We start from the raw sequence: 20205 nt of genomic DNA, 5'->3' as shown, positions 1-20205 counted from the left end.
GACCTACTCTTTTAGAGGTACATACTGAAACATGCATGGATGAAATGTATGGTGTCTGGCCTTGACTTCAAAACAATCCAGGAATGTGGAAGAAATGAGAAGGGGTAGGAGATGAAACACAATTGGTTCTCAATTATCAATTGCTGAAGTACATGAGAATTCACTTTACTATTCTCTACTTTGATACCTGTTTATTTTCCTTGATAAGACACTGAAAGACAATCCTGAGATACGATTAATATTTTAATTTACTTACAGAAATGATTAGAGAGACTGAATTGTTATCATCGATTGTTTCATCTTCAGAATTCAATTCTGATGAAACCGTCAGTGTATAACTTCGCACTGTGAATCCATAACATGCTTTCTCAACAGTGCATACTGCTTTCAATCCGTGTGTTATTCCACTTATGTTGAAATGACAAGATTTATCCCACACGTTATGAGTTCACACATGGAGCATAAATGTTTATTTATATGAGTTTTAAACTGATATTTATTCTGCTGTTCACGCATAGATATTACCACCAGCACTGAAATTGGAATTTTGGAAACCTCCGACAAAGCCATCTCAATATGGATGCAAGTTGGCTTTGGGCTGCTTTGACACCTCCCCGCCATGCTTTCAGTGCAAAAAGTGGAAATGAGGAAGGCTCTACTACACGGTGCAAAATATAAACCTCCCCTTGTGTTTTCTCATCATCTCCAACTTTCTGGTTAAAAATTTATCCAATCCACCAGTTACGAATATCAAGCTCTATCAGAATGCATGAGATTAAAACATCAAGGTCTACAGATTGAAGAAATTGTCAAGGCGAGAAACTGGATTTTTTTAAAAAGAACTGAGTAACTTGTAAAATTTCCATTATTCTATCCTTTCTTTTTTTCTTTTTCTCTTTTTCTAATCTGATAGGAATTGCAAACAGACCAACAAGGTCTAAAGTTGCCTCAGGGAAATGAATCACAAAACAGAATATGGAAGCCTTCCTAATAAAGTCATTAGTTTCTTTGTTTATCCTCTGGCCTCTCCCCATTCCCAGTTCTTCTCAGGAACACCTAAATACTATGAATAAATACCATCCACTAGATATAGAAGGAAAATAACTTGGCCATGTGCTCACATACTAATCAATTACTACATTTTTTTAAAGCAATGTTAGAATATGCATTAGAATTTCCTCTTTTCTTGGCACATACGCACCTTCGGTCCTAGATCATATAGTTTTTCTGAGGATCAGAATATAGGGAAATAAATATCTGGCATATAGCATAGAAGAATGCTTACTATCAGTCTAGCATTTTACTAAATTGAGGAGATAGCATGGTTAATGCAGAATCCCCTGCCCTCAGGCAGCTTTCAGATCAATGTGCCATCCATTTGAGGAGAATATCCATTTCTTCACTTTTATTACAATTGCATCAAAAATCACATAAATGAGTTTTAATCTTGGAGAGAATTCAGGAACTAGGCAAAGAAAGTTGTAAATTTCCACTTAAAAATTAATATGCCTTGTTCATTTCATAATGCTAGAAAAAAAAATATATATATAATGCAAGCCACTTCTGATCCCAGGTGGTAACCTGTTGCAGTATCAAATTTAGCTTCTAATTTGATTGCGTCTATGCAGAAATGTTTAGCACCCTAGTGTGGCTTAGTCGCAGGAAAGCACTAAGTCTCAAAAGATATGCAGAGCTTTATAGTGTTGTTGCCACTGTAATAATTCAGGAGTGTCGAAGAGGCATACTGATTTGACATGGGTAAAGAAAACTCTGCCCACCCCAGAGGGGTTTCCAAATCTCCAAGTCAGCCAGGACCTGTGTAAACCCTGGATGGGATTTGGTCAAGCTCTGTAATTTTAGTGGATCCTTTATATGTGTAAATTCTATGCATTTTAAAATTTCATTCTTTTGCTTCTCTTTAGTGTATTCTTTTCTATACTCCTTTTCTCTCTCTCATTTTATTTCCTTCTACCTAAACGTTTAAAAACCCACACTCCAGGAAAGTAAAGTGTTGATTTCTTTTCCATAACCTATGGAAAAATAAATGTGTGGCTGTGTTCAAACTAGGAATCCATAAACCTGTAAATACAATCCCTGGTTAGAAATTTCTCTGTCATTCACAGGAGACTTAGAAAGAGGCGTTCACTGCTCTTCACCAGCCAAGCGAAGATGGGGGGCTTTGCAAATGGCTTTCCACAATCAGGGATTTTCATAAAACACATGGATTTTTTTTTTTCGGAGACTGACTCTGGTTCATGCATGTGTTTATGTGCCTTCCTCCTTTCTCACTGTGGTCTGCTTTCGGGTTCACAGCCTTGAAAGCCTCTGAAATGATTATTTAGGTGCTGACTGCACAAAACACCAGGACTGTATGACTGAGGTCCCAGATTCATGTCTTCTGAAATGACTGGGGAGAAAAGGCGGGGCTGCCTGGGTCACAGAGATAACTGTCACAGTCCTCCTCCAGCCTTCCCTTTCCCGGTTAACGCAAGGAGAGGGCTCGACCCAATCGGCTCTATGATATAATTAGTCTCATTTTATTTATCTGACTGGTTTTTAATCACATTAATCTTCTCTTTCTCTTTTTGGCAAAATAAAAAAGTTAAAATCCTTTCTTTATACCTTTCCAATCCCAACCTGAAAGGTATTAACAGTTTGATATGTAACTCGAGACTTTTTGTCTATACGTTTAAGTACAACATATGGGTAGAAACGTGAATAATAAAGATGCATATCCACACTTTTTTTTTTTTAAGATGAGATCAGACCATATAGAGCTATGCTTTCCAATACAGTAGTCACTACTCAATGGTGCTGTTTAAGTTTCTATTAATTAAAATGAAATAAAATATAAAATGTGGTTCCTCGGTTTAACTAATCACATTTCAAATGCCCAATAGCCAGGGGAGGCTCATGGTTATTATACTGGGGAACACAGATATAAAATGTTTCCTTCATTGCAGAAAGTTCTATTGGACAGTAGCTGATTTAGAGTATTCCTAATTATTAATAAATTGGAATTCTGTTCTTCTCCTTTAAAAACAATTCTTTGAACAATCCTAGACTGACATCAAGGAGTAAGACTATCAGAATTCACATTCAGTGATAGAGACAAAATTGGGCTATGTATACTTTGGTGTGGGAACCAATTTTTTTAAGGCCCTAGTTGTATGGATTATGATCTCTACCACAGAATGCAATGCTTTGATTTGTTATGCTATGTATTCTGCCAGATTTGAAATGTCCAGACCTAATGACTACATTCTGATATTCCTGGAAGGACATCATTTTAGTTGGGAAAGAATACATCAGATATGTTCAAAAATAATCCCTCAAAAGCTTCTTCTCATATTTAGGCAGAAAACAATGGCGAGTCTCAGCCACAGAGACTCTGGAATCATCCAACTATCTTCCCAGAGTACCATTCTTTGTTCTGATAACTTGATATTTTGCCAAAAGCCCAATATTGGGTGGTTTAAAGCTAAGAAATTAACAAGAAATCAGAAAGCCAAATGAGCATTTACAGGTAGAAAAAGCAAAGTGTAATTATCTGGTCTCTGAGGAGCTAATTATAAGCTCAGTTGAAACTGGGAGGATCATGGGAGGACACGCGTGCACACGCACATGCACACACTCACGGACACACACACACACACACAAACACACACACACACACACACTCTCGCACATGGACAAACCTGTCTGTGCCTACCTCCAAAGAAGCTGAGAGAGGAACTGTTGCATAAATAAATCATTTGGATGGCTCACTGTTCCAGCACGATCGATCTTCTCCCTTGTACTAGGGTCAGGCACTGCATACCCACAGCCTGCCCTGACCCAGAGTTGTATATAAAATATGATATTAAAGAAAGTTCCCACCAGCCCACTTCTGATCCTAGGAGGCTCACCACCCATCCATCACTCATTCTTCTTTGCCCTACACCAGCACCACCCATAGGCTGCAAACTTGGGGAAGTTAACAGCATTGAAAGGAAGACTGGCCCCCAGGAAATCCAACGTCCATGTCCAAGAAATCACACAGCACCTAACAATTTTTCTAGAGTGTACTTGGCAGAAATTTACTGACCAGATCTAATGGCCGAAGGAACTCTTTTAGTTTAAATTATTTTGATGATCCTATATGGACACCATACACATTGTTCACCGTGGGGTTAACCTCTTCTAGCATTTTCAAAGAACACCAAAGGTCTAAGAGGGAAGCAGGGGAGAGGAGTGAAAGAGATGTGTCTTCTGCTACATGAGGATTTCTCAACGTTGGCACAATGGACAGGTGAGGCCAGGTAATTCATGATTACTGGGCGCTGTCCTGTGCATTAGAGGATGCTTTGCAGTGTCCCTGGCCTCTACCCACCAGATATGGAAAGCATGCCCCTCCCCCAATTGTGGCAATCAAAAAACATCTCCAGACATTACCACATGTCCCCCGAGGGGCAAAACTATTCCCAGTTGAGAACTGTTGACTTACACACAGAAAAACCGGCACATTATGGCAAGAGTTATATCCTACCTAAGAAGGTAGCATGGTAGACTTAAGCAGAGGGCTGCCATAACAAAGTACCACAGACTGGGTGACTTAAACAACAGGCATGTATTTTCTCACAGTTTTGGAGGCCAACAGTCTAAGATCAACCCTGGGCAGGATTGGTCTGTCCTGAGCCTCTCTCTCTGGCTTATAGATGTCCATCTTCTCCCCAGGACTTGTCAGGGTTTTCCTTCTGTGTATGTCTATGCCCTGGACAATCAGTCGTATTGTAATAGGGCCCACCCTAGTGACCTCATTTTAACTTAGTTACTTTTTAAAGACCCCATCTCCAAATACAGTCACATTCTGAGGTCCTGGGGGTTAGAACATCAACATAAGAATTCTGGGGGGACACAACTCAGCCCATAACAGGAGGTAATTCCCAGACCCAACTATCTGATTCTTCTGTATCACTAATAACTTTGTTGCATTATCTGTTGTAGATCCAGCCCTATTATTGAGAATCGGGCTCTCTCCTGCGCTCACTCCCTTCGAGTTAAAGGAGGAGTATCTTCCTTGTCCAGGAAGCCCGGAGAAAGAATTGAGCCTACATAGTTTAGTCTGGGGCGCCTGGGTGGCTCAGTTGGTTACATAGTTTAGTCTGACACTTTAATTTACATCTTTGCTGTCAGGCAGGGAAAGAACTTCCTGGATGTTCTGGGGCCTCCGATTAGGGACTGATTTTTTTTCACCCCACATGCGAGGTTGCCTAGATGGACAAACTTTTTCTGTAAAGGGCCAGATGTAAAGATTTAGGTTTGGAGGGGCTTATTACTATTTATTTCTACCATTGTGGTACAGAGTCAGCCACGAGCAATCCATACCTGAATGGGTGGAGCTGCATTCCAACAGTACTAGATTACAAAAATGGGCAGGTGGCTGGATTTAGCCCACAAGCCACCGTTTGACGACCCTGTTCTAGAATACACTATTTTATTTGTACAAGTCCAATTGATACAGGATTTGTTCAAGTTTTTTTTTTAAGATTTTATTTATTTATTTGAGAGAGAGAGAGAGAGAGCACATGAGAAGGGGGAGGGTCAGAGGGAAAAGCAGACTTCCCTGCTGAGCAGGGAGCCCGATGTGGGACTCGATCCCGGGACTCCAGGATCATGACCTGAGCCGAAGGCAGTCGCTTAAACAACTGAGCCACCCAGGCGCCCCTGGGATTTGTTCAAGTTTAAGTAAAAAAGTGACAATTATTTGCCTGATAAGAAAAGACAAGAGCTGCCCTGTTTTTCTCACCTAGAACTACAAATGAATATATACAAGAATATTTACAATGTCAACCATTTTAAGGAGGATTTAAACTGAATTTCTGTTCCTTGCCCCCCCCACTTTTTGTACTAAACATATCACCTCCAGCTCTGGTTTCTAATTTCTTTCCTCATTAAAAGTCCTGTCAACTTTCCCAAGAATAAAGTTGTTCCTTTAAAAATACCCATCTCATAAAAGGCCTATGCCCAGAAGGCAGAAGATAAATAAGAATGGTTCATGAAATCTCCGTCCAAATAACAGACTTATGAGAAAGAAACTTGAACTTTGATTTCAAGTCACTCCAAAGAAATCGTCTTCAAACTTGAGGTGAGCACCCTCAGAATGTGTTTTGCAGCATCATCCCTGGCCAGACGCTCCACATATCTGTAGGTGCATTTAAAAAACCACATCTCATTCCTTCGTTATGTTAGCACAGAAATTGCCAGCAGAGACCAGGCCACATGAACTTGTCTGATTTCGGCAGGGAACGTTGGTTAGCAGAGAGTGCTCTGGAATATCCACTGGTAACTGCAAGTAGGAGCAATGGTCATAAATTGGGGATGCCATAGAGAACTCTTGTGGAGGCACCAGCATGCTGCTATAACAACAGGTAAAAGTGGGGAAAAGTCCAGTTTTCATTAGCAGGAGATTGAGTAAACTATCTGGACACAACCACGCATCCTATGGAATGCTGAGCTGTTGCTAGAAAGAATGCTATAGGGGAATGTGTACAACATGGAAAACAGTCATGATATACTGTTAAATGGAAAAAGCAAGTAAGACATCATACACATGTGTACATATGTGCAGACATATAGTATGTAAATATATCTATCTCTACATGTACTACAGAGAGATGCCATATTTAAACAAAATTTTGTGTTTGCATATATTCATTTAATAAATATGTATGAATACAGTTACTCATCTATCTTTTTCTTTCAGATATACCCACTATCTCTAAATATTTTTGTCAATATATAGAAAATGAACATTATTTATAGAAGTTTGCTCCAGAAGGGGAAGTACATTTTAAAGGCTTGTATGGGATGGAAGGACAGTTTTATCTTCCTACATATTTTTCTATGTTTGATTTTTTTGCAACAATTACATTTGTATTTTTAGAGGAAAAATATTAAAGCATCCAGGCTGGGAGGAAAAAACCTTTGAAAATGCTTTTAAATGACATTCTTTATTATGTTTAAAATACAAAGTCTTATTGTCTTAAAAAAAAATGAGTAAAGATGAACTCCTCCTGTTCTCTCTTTCTGTAATCCCATTCAGGACTCCAGGGACATCCAATGCTAACAGTTCAGTATGTATCCTGAAGGACCATTTTTAATTAAGTTAGGAAAGATGTTCCTTGGGAAAGACCAACTTCTTGAAGTTACAAATAGACTCAGTCCTCAGATGTCTTGCCCCAGTGCAGAGAGGGGAAGGAGTGTAGCAACCCTGGGTTCCGCATGCCCGCCCACCTGCTCAGGAGGACGGTGTATCGTTAGTTATCACTGAAGACGGTGGAACACGAGGCTGACAGCTTCTGAGAACTTGAGTGGCCTATGTCACTAAGTGCCACTAATAGGGAAAAGGCTATTATGCACCACTGTGGAACACACTCCAGTAATCTCTCATGCTCCAAGCATTGAATTATGGCTGGCCAGGTTAAGGTATGTTTCAGGCACAGATAAGTGATGGGAAATGTGTTAACAGTTCCACTTACAGCTAATTTTTATTCCTTTTTTTTAAGATTTTATTTCTTTATTCATGAGAGACAGAGAGACAGAGAGAGAGGCAGAGGGAGAAGCAGGGTCCCAAGGAGCAGGGAGCCCGATGCGGGACTTGATCCCAGGACCCTGGCATCATGACCTGAGCCGAAGGCAGATGCTTAACCATCTGAGCCACCCAGGCGCCCACAGCTAATTTTTAACGACAGAGCCTACACAAGACAGAACTGGAAGCATTTCAGGAAGTGAAATGTCTGTGTCATTATGTTCACTTAAATGCTATTTACTAATATTTAGCTTCTTGCGCATTAGTAAGGCTTGCTAAACATTTATGATACAAAACGCAACATTAACCTATTACCAGTTTACCAATAAAAGTCAGTATTTCTATTAGAAATCAGGATTCCACCTGTGTAGTAGGTTCTTTGTAAAGTGTTCTTTTAGTGTTACTTTATCTAATTCTAACTACAACCCTATGCAATTTTTATTTATTGTTGACCCACATTTTACAGAGGAGAAAAGAGATGTCCAGAAAGCTAAGTCACTTTTCCAAGGTTACTTGGCTAGGAGGTGAAAGAACCGGATTTGGACTTCAGGCTCTAAGGCTCTCCTTTTAGCTTGTACACAATACTGCACCTTAGTGGCTGCAAGAATTGTGGAGCTTGAGGGAAAGATGTGATGGGTGGAATAAGCGGTCTGTGGTTGAAAATAAAAGTCAGAGACAAATGAGCATCCTTGTAAAGGTGGGAGTGAGCTGGGACTCCAGCGGGAAAGGAGGTATCTGCTTATAAGGAAAGATGTCAGCTCTCTGAGTGATTAGCATATACATAGTATAATAGTAGGGAAGAGAAGACATAAGAAAACCATCACCTTATGTATATACTTGAAAACTAAACCCAATTTAGCATAAGACACGCAAATGCTAAATCTGAGCCTACTATAGAATATTTTCTTAAACATACATAAATGATCTTTTCAGACAAAAATATTTTAACCAATTATTCCAATGTCAGTTCTCTGAATCATCCAGCTCTTGGGACTGATTAAATAGATTACTTTTTCCCCCAATTACTTAGGCTGCAAATTTATTGCTCATTTGTCTCCTTTACCTCTAAAATAAAGTGCAGATCCACCATTTACAATTTGATCAAAGTCATCATGATGAATATTTTTAAGACATTGTCAGACGTGGTTGTGCTGATTTTTAATAATAGCACCCAACTAATCAATAGATAATTTTAATTCAGAAATGTGAAGCCATAAACTTTAATGCTCTGTTTGGTATTTTCTTATTAATTGGAAAGATGGCAAGTCAACTTTTGGGCAGAGAGAGAGCTCGGAAGACATATCCATTAAAATCAAATCTTGCAGGGTAGTGTGGCTTAAGGCACCTCTGCTCCCAGGGGCCACACCCTGCTGACATTATCTCCAGTGGGAATCTCTGACCCTCCTCCAAGCAATGAAGTGACTACAGTCATCTCTGCACCTTGCACCAAGGCTGGGACTTGACCTAAACACCTCCCCTCCAATTATTTTTAGACCCTAAACCCAAACCTTGCAGAAAATAGGAGGCTTTAATCTCTCTATTCCAGTGCATCATCTGATTTAATTTTACCCAAGCCAGTCAATAAGGTCATGGTTATAGTAAGCCAACGTAGAACTGTATTGAATGCTAAATTGTCAAGGAAACTAGTAATTCCTTCTAAAACCGTTTACCACCTGCCTTTTCACATACCACCCAGTCCAGGACGACCATTGTTACCACTGTTTTTTTTTAAGTATTTTTTCCCCAAATGCATACATTTCATTGGTTTCAAAGTATCACTGGTTGTAATAGCAAGAGTCAAAAGATCAGTGGATGTGGGGGAAATGGGGCTGGGGGTGGGGGAGGTGAACAGGCAGAACACAGGATTTTTAGGACAGTAAAAAATACTTTCCATGATACTGTAATGATGGACACATATCATTACATGGTTGTGCTAACCCACAGAATGTACAAAGCCAAAAATGATCACTGATGTAAACTACGGACTGTGGGTGATAATGATGTCAGCATAGGTTCTTCAAATGAAACCAAAGTCCCACTCTGGAGGGGATTTTCGTAATGGGGGGGAGCTATGCTGTGTGGGTAAGGGATATATGGGAAATCTTAAATGTACTGTTTATCTAAAACTGCAAAACTTAAACCTAAAAAAATAAAGTCTTTAAAAAAATACTGACTTTCCCTTCACCTTTATATGTAACTGAAAAGTAGAAACAAATATTTTAGCAGGGTGCTAATGCTCTCCTCTAACCTCCGAGAACAACTGCCTTTTAAAAATGTTTGCAATTTGGGGCGCCTGGGTGGCTCAGTTGGTTAAGCAACTGCCTTCGGCTCAGATCATGATCCTGGAGTCCCGGGATCGAGTCCCGCATAGGGCTCCCTGCTCAGCAGGGAGTCTGCTTCTCCCTCTGACCTTCCCCCCTCTCATGTACTCTCTCTCTCTCTCTCATTCTCTCTCTCAAATAAATAAATAAAATCTTAAAAAATAAAAAAAAAATGTTTGCAATTTGTTTTCTGCTTAAAGACATGAAGTGTTCGTTATGGGCCATTTAGAGAAAAAAGACCCAACAAGTCAAAGAAAACAACACTTACCATTTTAGTGTGTGCGTATTTTTTTTTTCTTAACAGATTCCTCCTATCCTTTTCTGTTTTAGTGAAAATAAGATCACATTGAGTTCAGACTTCCCCTTAACAATATCCTGCGAGAGTTTTCTGTGCCACCGATGACTCTTCTACCGTATCACTTTTAATGAACTTGAAGGCTATACATTCAAAAAACTCCATAAGGCCTGATACAAAGTACCTTCTCAACTCCTATTTGTTAGATGATGAATAAATAAACGAATGGGGACTCTAGTGTAGGGGTATTCCCTACTTGATTTAATCAATGCCCTATTGTAGGCCATTTGGGTAATTTTCAGTTTTTTGCTATTACAAATACTCAGTAATGAACATCCTCATACTCAGACCTTTGCACACATTTGCGATTATTTCTTCAACATAAATTCAGTCAAGGAAAGGGAATGTGCATGTTAGGTCTATTAAAGGCTATTGTCAAAGTCTAAATTTACAAAAAGGTAAAAATAGGTGGTGGATCTAAATAAAACCCTGCATGTGAAAAAAGAAGCCGTGCCACAGAAATACTCACACCCCCACAGTGAGAATGACAGCAACTGTCAGGTGGGTAGAAACTACAGAGATGCACACGCAAGGCTGACATATCTTGAAATGAAGTCAGCGGTGGAGAGAATCAATTGGCAAGACAGAGATAGGTAATATGGAATTCCACTGATGCTACTCCATTTCAGCTTTCCTTCCAGTAGAATCTAACCATGCTCCTTGTTTCCTAACACAAGACTTAACCAGGAGCAAAGAAAAGATCTATTCTTGTGACAATGTGATCAACTCATTGTCCGGAGAGATACAAGTTAAAGATCCATTCTATAGTCAAACAAGCACAGGTCCTTCCTCTACCTGAACTCTTTCCCTTCCCTCCCTTAGCATCCATTACCTTTCAGTCCATATACTTTATTAGGAAAAGGTTTCTTATCTCATTAGGATAAAACACATTATCCGGAATTAAATATATATATTTTCCTTCTTGCTAAGATAATGCCACCTCAGGCCCCCTACCACAGGTTTGAAAGTGTCTGTAATCCCACTCCCTGCCAATCAGTGTGAGCATTTCACGTGGTATTTCTTTTCCATTAAAAATTGTCAAATTGATGGTGTGTCTTGCTACTGATATACTTTAGACCCAAAGATGTGTTGTGGTTGTCGGTATGGTTTGGGGTGTTTGGGGAACATGGTTCCACTCTATTCTGAATGATATTTAAATTGCTCTGATATATTCCAGTCTGGACTCTTGTGTCAATTCATCAGTGCCAAGGTTCTGCCTAACATTTTGCTACAAACTGGGTTCAATTGTAATTTGTCAACTATAGCACCCGTTGCTATGACAAATAGCTTCGGTCTGGTTAATCTTTTGAACATAATAGCACTCTGCTACTTTGATAAATCTATTATGTTGTGGTTTACATATGCTTTGGAGAAAACTTTTATTGGGACATTTTACACTAAATTTTCTCTAGTCTACACCAACAAAGCAAGTGCAGGGTTGATGCTGAGGGTAGCTTTCCAATATCTCAATCATGCCAAGTTCTCTCGGTTCTCAAAACTCACAAGATGTGGTGAGGAGCGCGGTCTCTGAAGTTAAACCACATAGTTTCAAGTCATAGATGCAGGTTTACTTACTTGGGTTCTTTACCAAATTTTCTAAGCCCTGGTTTTTCTCACTGGTAAAATGAAGAACAGTTTGAACTATATTTTCTTTCTTTTTTTAAAAAAAAAGATTTTATTTATTTATTTGAGAGAGTGAGAGCATGAGCAGGGGGAAGGAGGTAGAGGGAGAGGGAAAAGCAGGATGTTGTAATTATTACATAAAACTTGTGATATGCAAATGTTAATACATTTTTTAATAATCATTGAAAAAGTTCAGATTTTTGGAAGATTTCTACTGTGAATGACAAAATAAATAAAATTTGCAGAGGGAGTTTGCTGCCAGTGGAGGTGGCCAGGTCCCCAGTGGCAGCTCCCCAGGAGGCACCCCCCTTGTGCACTGTCATCCAAACAAGGCTGATGCCATTGCGCGAGTGGGCACTTGTTGACCTCAGCTACCAATTTGAAACTGGCTGTAAATTGTCCCTCTCTGTCTTAACACACAGGATGTTTCTACTTGGGGAAAGTGCATCGGCTGCAGTTTTCAGCAATACATTCTCAAAAAGTCAATTTCACCTTTTGGCAGCTCTGAAAGAATCCAGATTACTTTAAGTATAATAGCTCTGAATAAGGGCAACAGTTAAAAGAAGGGAGGGGAAGAAGCTCTGAGAAGGAGTGACAAGCAGTTGTTTCTAATAACAGGAAAGTAACACTACAAGAGAAAAATTCTCCCGTATTATATTTACAGCAAAGTGATTAAAAGTTTGTTTTGTCTTGTTTTTTTAAGTTCTAACTCCTTCCAGTAAAAAGAGCCACAGTGCTCCATGATACAGAGATAAATGAAACATCAAAACTGTGGTACATATTTAAGGTGTTCTGACAGGTTATTTTGGCATTAAAACATTCCATTTCCTTTAAAAAAAAAAAACATTCCATTTCCGGATTCCCCTCCTCTCCCTCTCCTACTCTCTCTCCCTCCCTCTTTCTCTCATTTCTCCAAAAGCATCTCATATATAAAAACATGTTCCCTAAATATTCAGTGGTAATGCAACCAAGGACAAAAGCTAATTGAGGCTAATGTGTGGAGGGGAATTGTATGTGGGATTAACGCTTCTCAGCAGGGGTGGGGCACAAAGAGCGTTTTGATTTTCCTCATGTAAAAGAAGAGCTGAAATTATAAATACACCACAGGGAAAGGACTTCATATACTAAATCCTTGACTATAGGTTTTGCAATGTTATTCCCAAGATGGCTTTGCATTCACAAATAAATTTGACTCCAATTTAGATGAACTTTTTTTTTCAGGGAGATAATTATATCCAACACCTTGTACGCAATTCAGATTGAGTATATTAAGTTGGGGGGAGTCAGCAAAGCATTTCTGGAAATTAATCTAAATAACCCAGGTGAACATTCTGATCTGAAACCCAGAGCAGAGGCCTTGCATCGCTGTAGCTGCCTGAGTGCTGAGTTTTGCAATCAATTTATATTCAAAAGAAAATACTATCATGGTAAGAGGTGAAATGATCTGTGTATGCACATCTCAGAATATTTAGGTAAAATCGTGGGTGTCTTTATATTTTATTCTGAAGGGTGGTATGTATATTGTATAAACTACCCAGCGATCATCGGGCACCAGATGATAAGTGAGCTTGTAGAAGGCATCCAAATGAGCACCCAGCTCCAAAAGAAGCTATTCTCTTCTCCTTCAGTAATTAAGCATTCAAACCAGTAAACAGCTTGGTTGGAATGATTTTATGACAAATGACTGAGAGCCTATCAACCGTAAAACTCAGCTCGGCAAAAATCCCTCAAGCCCAGGAAGCTCAATCAATGTAGAGCAGAAAGCAGCCTCCGTGGTGGCACATTCTCTCACTCCGAGCTACATAAATCCAACCGGGCCAGAATCGCTCCACTAACTCTGACACCAGGAAAGAGTGAGGAGGGCAGGCTCAGGGTAGGAGGAAGGGAATAAAAGGAAGATAAATGCATTGCTCTTTCTCCCTTTTGGGGTGCCGTGCTTCTACTTACAGGAGTCCATGAAGAGGACCAGACTGCACTGTGTCTATCAAGGCAGATACAACAAAAATCCAAAGAGCAGAAGCAACCAGACAAGGAGATGTGGGGCAAGAGACAGAAGGGGAGATACGGCGTGGAAGCAAGATGATCCTGCTACGTATAGGGTTCCTGACACCTCACCTATGGGGTGGAAGAAGGGATGCTAAAAGCAAGCGCACATTTTTTAACTCAGTCTGTGAGCTATCAATGTGGCTGTTAACTTTCGTACGGTATTTTCCCAATATTCTACTATGAGAATTTTCAAACCTACGGCAAAGTTGAAATCATTTTATAGCAAACACCCATTTGCCCACCCCCTGTATTCTACTACTAGGATTTTACTATGCTTGCTTTATCCCAGATCTGTCCATCTGCCCATCACTCTATCCATCCATCAGCTCTTGTTTTTGGTGCATTTCCAAGTAAATTTCAGATGTCATCACCAACCCCAAACATACTTTAGCCTACATGACATTAACCTAAGTTTAATATTTGTATTTTTGTGGTACTACTTTCCTGATACTAACTGTGAAAAAGCTAATAAGTTTTGAGATTTGCACAACTCCCCCCCTCGCCAAATACGCTTAAATAGAGGGTGCATTTCTCCTTCTCTAAAGCAACCAAATTAAATTGTTATGAACCCACTGCTTATGAACACATTGCCAACAGGGAGATAAAGATTCTTTGGGAGAACAAAAAAACTGAAATATCTGATTCAATAAAATAGTGAGCACAGTGGCTGGGAGAAAAGGTAGAACCCTACTCCAAAAATGAGGGAAAGAATTAGAGTAGAAATAAAGTATAATGATTTTATTAACAACATGAAAGAGCAGAAGTCCGGAAGCAATATGGTGAGGAGGGGGAAAAAGGTACCAAATCCAGACAGATGCTCGCCTTGGATGAAACAGATTCAAGTAGAGGGTGTGTGTGTGTGTGTGTGTGTGTGTGTGTGTGTGTGTGTGTGTGTGTGTGTGTGTGTGTGTGTAGGGTGTGTGTGTGTGTGTGTGTGTGTTACAGTCATTACTTATCCTCCAGGGCAGGGGAATGGAGAACATTATGGCAACATGACCTGAAAAGTCTAAAGAAGTTTACACAGTTCAACTGAGTGCACCACCCTCCTCTTTAAGAATGTACTAACTCATTTTCAAAGATGAGCCAACATGGAAAAGAACAGAGCTTCCAGCTAACAGCAAGGCTCGGCTATGGAGACTGTCATCTTGGATCTCAAAATCCTACACGTATTTTGAAAAGTGTAAAACTCTGTGAAAAATTGTGGCCAATTCTTGTTTCATTCTCCCGACTTCTCTCACGTGGATGCAGCATATTAATTAGACTGAGATCATCCCATTTCATCCAATAATGTCAAAGTTATTGAGGTTTGGAGTGCATCCAAATTTCATTTCAATCTATCACTTCAGTGTTATAGATGACAAATCAATATTTTTAATACTTTTCCATCTTAATGTTTTCTGGAAGAATAGAGCCAGCACATCCTGCAAGAAATATGCAGATTACTAAGGCTATACTTTGAACATAACGGAATGCAAAACACTAGTTTTATGGTACGCGCAAGCAGTGGGTCACTGGAGTAGATGGACGCTCAGCAGGAGCCAGAGAAATTAACACCTTTCCGATGTTGAAAGCAGTGGTAACTTGTTACTGAGTCACTTATTCCAACTGGGATCCTATTAAAGTGCTTGATTTGAGGGCAAGGACATAAAATCTCAATTAAAAATATTGTTTGCTAAATCCTGGACTCATGCTGGCACCTGTGGAAATTTCATATAAACCAGCAGCATCTAAAATTCAATTATGTAAGTCTAAGATTATACCTGGTCGGAGACAGCTTTGTTATGAAAATAATAACAAGTGGGTTACGATAATCACCTATTCTTCATAGGATCATGGGGTAGTAAAGGGTGCAGTTTCAACACCCAGGATTGCTGCTCCTGGCTTTATCGGCTCATACATTTTAAGTAGCAAGCCAGTGATAACCAATGGACTAAAGAAATAAGGCACTATTATTGGCTTTCTTCAACATTTTCTGCAGTCCAACACAAATAAATTCTCAATTCGGGTGACAGAAGAAGTATTATGTGTCCTACCTTTGTAGTACTTTATCCAGCTAGTGACTCCAAAACCATTTCACTTAGAAATGATGCCTCTGTAATAATTAGTCCATGAAGGCAAAGGCCTATCTCTCACACACCACCCCATACCCAAGGCATAAATAAATGAAGTCTAAATGAATGAATGTTTATGCCCCAGCGTCATTTTTAAATCTATTATTATATTTATCCCGATTACAGTGATGGACAAGGTATACCTTTAGATCAGACTCTGGTGACCAGATAATTTTAACGTTCTCCCATCTCCGACAAACTGCTGGTAACATGATAGCAAGACACATATGTCAAGAAACATTAAATTTGAATTAAAAAACAGAGTGTTTCAGTAGTCTGAAAACATAAATTATGCTTGAGCCAGCCCAATTTTAGCTCCTGCTGCTATTTTAAGCTCAGTTGCAATTAAGTGCCAAAATGCCATAATATCACATCCATCACCAGCTCCTCTCTCTGACCCATTATTAAAACCAAGAAGTGCTGTGAGGCTATGAGAATTATTCAATACAAATGGCTTAACAGCTATTGATAAATTTACCTTTAACAAATGCCCTCTGGTAGAGCCCATGATTCAATAGGTTTTGTTATTTTTTTCCTTCTCCTGGATCCCATTTGGCTTTATCCGGTACACCACTCACTGCAAATACAACAGCTGCAGTTCTGACAGTAACAGAAAGATCATAACCCTACACACCTCTACTGAAATCTTAATGTTAGCCCCTGGGTGATAGCTACATCAATTTCAAAGATGTCCTTCCAACCCAAGACTGTTAGAGAGAAAAATTCATAAAACTCTGAGAGCACCTTCTTTTCATTTCTGTGTCTACTAACTTCCCAACAGCCAGAGACAGTTAGCTTGGTCCTTATTATATTCTGAAGATGTAGAGAAAAAGAAGTCTTTTAGAAATGTGTTTCCTGCTGACTATTATTCCAAGAAAGACAGAAAGCAAGAGGAAATGAAAACATCTTACATTGCATTCTTCAGCGATTTTAATCATAAGGCTGTTGTTCAGTTGACACTGAAAAACTTTCCAAGTCACTGTTATTCTTAAGCAAGAGTTTGTGCAGTGCAACTCTGTGGGATCATTATTCAATGAGGTCACTTAGATTTGTTACCCCCATATACTGATTAGGACACCCCCAGAAGATGAACGTATAGGAAGTCAATAAACTATGCAATGAAGCGAGAGAGAAGAAGCTTTGAAATCAACTTGGATGCCTCCTAGGTATGTGTTCATGGTCAGGTTATTTAGACTCTCTAGAACTTCAGGGTTCTCATCTATAAACTGGGGAAAATATAAGCTCTACTTCATGGTTATGAGTATAAGACACCTGAGTAATAAGAACAGCAGCAAGAGCCTACATCCACTGAGGGCTTCTTGGGGGAAATGATAACGCTCATGTATTTAGAGCTCACTTTGAACCAGGCACTGTACAAGCTTTATACGTGCCTCCATTCTCTCATCTAATCAGGTTGCCATATTAATGAGGAACTCAGACTCACAGGAGATGGGCAATTTGCCCAAACAAGATCTCACATCTAATGCATAGCAGACCCTAGACTCAAAGCCAGGTGTGTTTGAGGCTACAGCCTGCTTTTGGGAACACCATATGACCTCCCTAGTAGTTGCTCAGTGAATGTTGGCTTCCCATACCAAATGTAGACAGATTTGTCAGACTTTCCAGAAATACCCAGATTAGCTCCTCCTGCCCTATGCTCCCATGATCCTTTATTCTTCTCCCTTTTATTTTTTTTAAAGATTTATTTATTTATTTATTTGACAGGGAGAGACACAGCGAGAGAAGGAACACAAGCAGGGGGAGTGGGAAAGGAAGAAGCAGGCCTCCCGCAGAGCAGGGAGCCTGGTGCGGGGCTCGATCCCAGGACCCTGGGATCATGACCTGAGCCGAAGGCAGACTCTTAATGACTGAGCCACCAGGCGCCCCTATTCTTCCCTTTTAAAACCGCTTATCTTACTCAACTATTTTCTGAGGTCTAGATTCTTCCTTTAACAGTCAGGGACCTTGCCAGGCTTGCTTAATGTTGAATCCCTAGCATTTTTAGGTCCTCAACAAAATCTTTCTCAATGAAGGATAAAAACTAAGATAAATGATTATAATCTCTGAGAATTCTGAATACATTCAAAACTAATTTCATGGGGCACCTGACTGGCTCAGTCAGTAGAGCATGTGACTCTTGATCTTAGGGTCATGAGTTCAAGCTCTATGTTGGGTGTAGAGCTTACTAAAAAAAGTCCAAACTACATATATTTCAAATAATGTGTGTATGTATGTGTATATGTGTATAAATATACACATATATGCATATAGATGATATATATGTATATAATCATATATATGCATATATGACATATATATGAGTATGTAAATATACATATATAGAGAGAGAGAGACAGTGAAAGAGAGACAGAGGAGAAAGAGGAGGAGGGGGGAAGGGAGAGGAGGGAGGAAGGCTGGGTCTATATATCTCTGATATTTTCACACAGCATGGTACTGAACCCATAATGGTATTTAACTAAATATGCCCATTTATTGCCTAATTGATATACTAGTAAATAACACCATAAATAACATTAGAAAAAAATATTTCACCAGAGAAACAAGTTCAGTTAATACGAAATTTATCAGTAAAATAACATAATAAAAAACGGTGAAGATCCATTACATCACACTTCATAAGTCTTACACAGTATGTCTTTTAAAAGGGGAGAGAGTTAGCAAACAGAGCCTGATCCTCATGATGCTGAGATTGACAGAGTGTTATGTTTTCTACCAGTTTTACAGTTGTGAAGCTATAAGGTATGGATTGCCTATGAAAGTTTTATGTGAAGAAAATGACTTTGGATGGTGGGTCAGGGCTGAGAATAAATTGTGATTCAGACAAATCTGGGCATGTTGGTTGACAAGACCCAGGAATCGATTTGCAGAAGTTGATATCCATGAGGTGGACAGTGCCTAGAAGATGTGTTTTTGCTTCTGCAAAAGAGGTAGTGATCAGAGGGAGAGAACTGAGGGTGGCATGGCAAAACAAGTTTATTTTTTTTATATATACAAAAGACAATGTCCGAGATTTTAAGAGGAGTACCCACAAAAAGATGCTGGAAGTACCACTTGTAGGATGGAGTCTGTGAACACTCTCTCAGCTGTGCTACTTACATTTCAGGTGACACAGGACAGCCTAGTGAGGTCATTTAACAGTCTCCCCACTTGGCACATTACACAGGCTTTTTCTGATAACATGAAGCATACAGAGGAGGTCCAACAGAACACAGGTAAACTGACTAATGTCTCAGAGACCTCATGCAGAGGGAATGCCTGCAGAGTAGTAGAACTCCCCATGAAGAGATCAGATTTGAGTTTGCACACAAGTGAGACACCTGCCAGAATCTCCCAAATACTTGGAGAAGATATCTGGGAGATGCAGTTCCCATGAGCTAGACATCAACATTTGAATTACCATGCTTACTAAAACCTCACCTGCACTTACAGACTACTGAGCACTCATGACATTTGAAATATATTTACCAATATTTCTATTTTCTACACTGTGTACATTTTCTACACTTTGGCATATTTTCTCTTTTGTTGATTTATATTCTGATATATTTCCTTTCTTCCACTTACCCTATGTTTAATTTCCTCTTTTTCTACTCTCTTAAGGTGGAAGATGAAGTAACTGACTTGAGACTATTATTATTATTATTATTTTAAAAAGTTTAATGCTATAATTTCTCCCAAGTACTGTTAGTAACACCACACAAAATTTGATGCCCTGTATGTGCCTTTTCATTCAGGTCAATGTCTATTTTGATTTCTCTTTAGATTTCCTCTTTGACTCTTAGGTTACTTGTAAGTGTGTTGCTTAGTTTCCAATTGTTTAAAGATTTCCCTGTTATCTTTCTGTCATTTATTTCTAATTCAATTCCACTCTGGTCAAATATATACTCTGATTTTAATTCTTCTAAATTTGTTGAATTTTTTGTTGTTTTTGGGTTTTTTGTTTGTTTGTTTTCTTAATAGTCCAGTCTAGAAAAGGGCCTCTTGGTAACTTTTCCTTACACACTTCAAAATAATGTGCATTCTGCTATTTATAGGTAAAGAGTTTTATAATTGCTAATTAGGATAAGTTGATTAATAGTGTTGTTCAAATTTTCTATATACTTATTTTTTTGGCTATTTATTCTATCAGTTATTAAGAATATAGAACTGAAATCCCTG

General features: G+C 39.2%; 1 protein-coding gene across 15 annotated transcripts in view; it reads right to left on the bottom strand.

The window, feature by feature from the left end:
* Positions 1-20205, bottom strand: part of RBFOX1 (RNA binding fox-1 homolog 1) — a 2051181-nt gene that overhangs the window by 783013 nt on the left and 1247963 nt on the right. The window lies entirely within an intron of this gene.

The sequence above is a fragment of the Zalophus californianus genome, chromosome 10 (assembly GCF_009762305.2).
Source record: "Zalophus californianus isolate mZalCal1 chromosome 10, mZalCal1.pri.v2, whole genome shotgun sequence".
NCBI classification, from domain to species: domain Eukaryota; kingdom Metazoa; phylum Chordata; class Mammalia; order Carnivora; family Otariidae; genus Zalophus; species Zalophus californianus.
This window is presented reverse-complemented; position numbering and strand designations above follow the sequence as displayed.